The 5,163-nt window shown below is 42.4% G+C and overlaps 1 long non-coding RNA gene across 1 annotated transcript; it reads left to right on the top strand.

Moving 5' to 3' along the window:
• Nucleotides 1-318: 318 nt before the first annotated feature.
• LOC310908023 lies at nt 319-4,711 on the top strand. Its single transcript, XR_014589765.1, has 3 exons — nt 319-1,136; nt 1,395-1,590; nt 3,379-4,711. It is a non-coding gene; the product is annotated as an uncharacterized lncRNA (long non-coding RNA).
• Nucleotides 4,712-5,163: the final 452 nt, after the last annotated feature.

The following is a 5,163-nucleotide window of genomic DNA, read 5'->3' as shown; positions in this document are numbered from 1 at the left end:
ATCACCTACTCTTGTTGTTTAAAATTGCCTCTGGCTGAAGGAGATTAAGCAGTATGTGAGCTATCCCTCTGTCCTCTGACCCTCCAACCGGGGGATGGAAACAAACATCTGAGGTGGGAGTGTCCTATCCACTCCAGACGGTTTCTGAGTTAATTTTCGTTGGGTTATGGGGGATATGTAGCAAAATGCAGCACACATCTCCTCCCCCTGTTTAAAGAAAATCCTGTATGTGGTCAGAACCTGAGTTTTTTATCTCATCTGAAAGATTACACCTCCAGGAGAGCATCTTAGGAGAGCAATCTAGTACTGAGTCAGAGGGAAGAGAATGAGTCACTGCAGCATTTAGATTTTTCTTGGAAGTTTCTCACTAAAGCATTGCCCCAGTCTGACAATGTTTAGTAGATGACATCAGAGAGACTGGAGTTTATGTTAAATTCAGAATGGATAAAGGCTAGGATCCCAGAAAAATGTTTTTAAAAGAGCGGTTAATTTTTTTGTGGGGCAGTTAAAAAGTGCTTAATTGGGGGTATATTCATCATACACTTACTGTAAAACCAGAGTAAATAACAGAAAAAAATCAGAAGGGAAGACTAATCAAAAATCTTAGGCTGCTAAGTAGGATAGATACAGCATGTGTCACATTGCAGGCTATTCCTTCCTTTAGCAATGGCACAAAAAGTGAACTGATTATAACCGAATTTGGCTAGGAAAAGTGCCAGTTTTTTGGTGTTTTTTTTTTTTTTTTTTTTTTTTTTTTTAAATCTTACTTTGCAGCTACCTGATTTTTGCAGTAAAGCTGCTTGCAATCCTGTGAAGGATCCCCTCAACAACAGCAAGACATCAATGGCAGTACCAGGTTGTCATTGTGGAGTGGTGCTCTAGTGATTATCAGTGAATTGACAATGATTAGTGACTCACTGTTGCTCATTCTTAATCTAGCCCACTCCACCACTGCTTGTACTGCCTTGTGGGAAGCAAATCTAAGCACATGCAGAGGAAGAAGCCTCAGCGTTATTTTGCTGGCAGCCTTCTAGAAACCTCCTTTGCACTGTAACTGCTCGTCTGGTACCCATGGAATTTGCCATTTGGCTGAAGATTTTCTTCCAGCCCAGCGGGGACTTCAGAGGGTAGACATTGTACATTAATGCCAAATAGTAAAAAAGATAAAAAATTGTTTAAGCTAGTGAAGCATGAGATATACATGAATGTGTTGCAAAGATACTACATGTGCATGAAAAATGTGCTGGCAAGAATCACTGCTGACAGTCTCCTGAGGAATCTCTCTGTGCTGAAGAGATCAGCTTTTATGGACAGTGGTGGTATCTATCTTAGCATCCTTAAGAAGGGACCCAAACCCAGAAAGGTTTATATAAGCTTCTTTTCTCCTCCTTCAGGCTTGAAGCCACATGACATGCAGACAGTTGAAGATGAGCAGAAGCTCTGTTTGCTCTGCCTTGCCCTCAGCATACTACTTCTGGGAGAAGTCAGATGAGGTTGAAGAGTGGTGTGGTTGCTGCCTGGCCCATGTGCCTTGAGTCATCCCTCTCAGATATGTCAGAACAACCCACAGGCCAAACATCCCCTCACCAGGTATCACAATTGTATGACATCAAGAAAGGACAGCAGAAGGGCAGGTCAGAAACTGAGGGAGTTCAGCTTCAGAAGGGCTTTTAACAACCTGAGCTGGCAAAGTTGGAAATGAACCTGCCAGTGGAAGTATCTAATATTCACTGTGTCTCTCTCAGTTCTCTTAAAATGCTATAAAATCTGTTCCTTTCCTACTATTGCCTTCTGCCTCTGTTATGACAATGTATTTCCTCCATGAAGCTGTCCAATAAAACCGGAGCTTCCTTTATGATTGAGCACTCAAGGTGCAAGTAAATAGAGGCCCAATGTATTTTCAACAAGCAATTCTTTAAAAGATGGAGAGAAGAAATAGCTGCCTATACAAATGCCTGTCTTTTTAGTCTAGCCCTTATATTTAAAGCAATATTTCTCAGAAACTATACTGAAGGCAAAAACATGCTATATGTTTAACAGCATTGTTTCTGGAAAGAAAAAGCATTTCTGATACTTGAATAAATTTATAAAACAAGGCAAAGTGGTTAACAATCACTTTGAGAGAAAAGGGGTAGGTCTCCTACAGGGTCTCTAGTCTTTGACTTTGCTCTTCATGCCAAACATATTTTGTCACGTTTGCTCTCGTTGCTTTGGGCTGTTTCCTGGCAATTTGGGCAAGTTCTTACTGCAGCTATACATCTTGAACAAACATGAATTTGTTTATATGTACAGTTTTGACAGATGGAGTGAAAGCTGGCATTTCAAGGCACATTTCAATAGTTTGCATCCACAATTCTTGGCAAACTGGTACATCCTGAAAAAAATTGGTTCTGCCTCAATGGTATGGAAAACCTCAGCTATATTAAATGAGTAGCCACAGGTAAATTGGCATCCACACAGCTGCCTGCCAGACACTCTAGGCAAGTGTCCAGGCACAGAATCATAGAATGGTTTGGGTTGGAAAGGACCACCAGGATCACCTAGTTCCAACCCCTCTACCATGAACAGGAATGCTGTCCACAAGCCCAGATTTCTCAAAGCCCCATTCAACTTGGCTTGAGCACTTCCAAGGATGTGGGCATCCACAATTTCTCTGTGCAACAGGTTCCAGTGTCTTACCACCCTCACCATTGAGAATTTCCTCTCAATATCTGTTACTGTGTGTGAGCAGTGACATGGTCCTAGGGAGAGACCCACGCCTTTGAGCCCGGAGTGTGCCGTTGTAATATCGCTGACCATACGGTGAAGGGATGGGCTCTCCTTTGGATATCCAAACAATGTTTATTCAGGGACACAAACAGGGAACAGCAAAGGGGTCCAGGGATGAGAGAGAACAGCTTCAAATAGACTCAGGGACGAGAACAGGATTGGGCACAGGGCAAAAGGGGCAGATCTGAAGGTCAAGGGCCAATAGGGATAAAGGGAAATGGTGCAGGGGGGTGGCTAGGAACCCATAGGATAACAGGGAACTGCAGTAAAATTAGAGTTAAGGGAAGGAAGAACATTCTGGAAATGGTATATAAATGGTAGATGGGGGCTGAACAGGGGTGACATGAACTAACTAACCAATAATGTTACAGAACTTAAAATATATTATCATGTGGCTGCAATGACGGATGGGAGGGAGGCTTTTCTCACCATAATCTAGAGGGGTGTTTCTCCCCATTTGCATCAGTCCCTCCAGAGTTGAAGCATAACTACCCTGGTGGCAGGCTCCTGGGCCTCCACCAATATCTAATCTAAACGTGTCCCCTTTCACTGTAAAGCCATTTCCCTCTGTCTTGTTACTACATGTTCTTGTCAAATGTCCTTCTCTAGCCTTCTTGCAGGTTGCCTTCAGGTGCTGTTACGCTGCTATGAGGTTTTCTTGGATCCTTTTCCTCTCCAGACTGAACAACCCCTGTTCCAGGGGTTGGAACTCAAACTCTCTCAACATGTTTTCATAGGAGAGGTTCTACAGCCCTCTGATTATCTTCATGGCCCTCCTCTGGACTGTTCCAAAAGGTTGACATATTTCTTATGTTGGAGGCCCCAGAGCTGGATGCAAGACTCCAAGCAGGGACTCATGGGAGTAAAGTAGAAGGGGAAAAACACCTCTCCCAATCTCCTGGTCAGACTTCTTTTACTGCCAGGATATAGTTGGCTTTCTGGGCTGCCAGTGCACAGTGACAGGTCGTGCTGAGCTTCTCATTGATGCACTAACATCCACAAGTCCTTCTCTTCAGGGCTGCTCTCAATCAATTCTCTGCCCAGCCTGTATTTGTGCTTGGGATTGCCCCAACCCACTGCTGCAGGAGCTTGCAATTGACCTTGTTGCATTTCATAGGTATGCATCTACTAAACACATCAGCATGTCTGCTTCTGCTCAGTGATGCCAGCGGCTGGCCAGCAGCCACAGACTAGACTGATAGCAGTGGCACTGAGTGTTGGAGTGGGATGGAGACCTTGGCTTTGTGCTGCACAAATGGAACAGCTCAGATCATGCTGGAAAACTTGTGTGGTGTGTGAAGTGAGGCGTGTCTCCCGGAGGTGGTCATGGCTTACTGTCACCACTTCTCTGTGCCTTCATTAACAGCCACAGTGGCTGAGAAACCTTAGGCTCCTGCTTCAGACATAACTCCAGGCAGCATCAATAAATGTCCCAAGGACACGTGCTGTGCCTGTGTTCCTCACACTTGTTGGAGCAGGCTCTCCCCCTGCTGCAGTTGAAACCAAAAGGGACAAAACACCCATGGAAACTAATGGGAACATGGGCAATCCCACTTCCCATATGGTGCCTGTCAACCATGTGCTTAGGAAACATCTGATGTATTTTTATTTGGATCATGTGTTTGGTGTAATCATTGAGATTTGTTAAGTCCTGAGACTGTAGACCTTAAGTAATTCCCAAGTTTTGTATAAATATCCAGCTTTGTTCTTTTGTGAGAGAATCACATGCCAGCGTGAGAACTCATATGATTTTGGATGCAACTTAGAGAAGCCATCTGATTTAAGGTACATTTAAAATGCTCCACAGCAAACTCTGCTACTCCCATTAGGGCAGTACTTCTTTACACAAACATGAAGTGGAAGTAGCTTTGATTTTTTGATGAATAATTGAGAAATATTAAAGATGAATCTTATCAGTTTTTATATTTCTGTGGGTTTTATATAGCTCTAGAATATCTAGCACCATGGTAGCTTAGTAATTGTGAAGCTATAATGCTATCGATCACTTTTGTTGTAAAATGAATTATATTGTTTATAATGTTTATTTATTTGAATGTTTGACAGAGAAACACACAAAATTTTAGCTGAGAGCATAACCTTTACATTTAAAATATTTCTTGCAATAAAGCTGCTATAACATAAGATCATTGGAATGATATTAGATCCTGGTATTTCTTCTCCACTGACTAATGTCTTGTTAGGTGAATCATTTCAATTTAAATAGGTCCCTGAACTTTGGGGAGATAACCAAATGTTAATATGACACTATAGTGGACAGGATTTCTCTGTTATGAAACATACTTGCTGTTTTATGTCATCTTGACTTCGAGAAAATGTAACACATTGTAACTGAAATTGTTCAGAGTACAGTGGAGCATAAAAGAAAAATTATTC

Source organism: Zosterops lateralis, assembly GCF_965231275.1.
Source record: "Zosterops lateralis genome assembly, chromosome: 4".
Taxonomy (NCBI): Eukaryota; Metazoa; Chordata; class Aves; order Passeriformes; family Zosteropidae; genus Zosterops; species Zosterops lateralis.
This window is presented reverse-complemented; position numbering and strand designations above follow the sequence as displayed.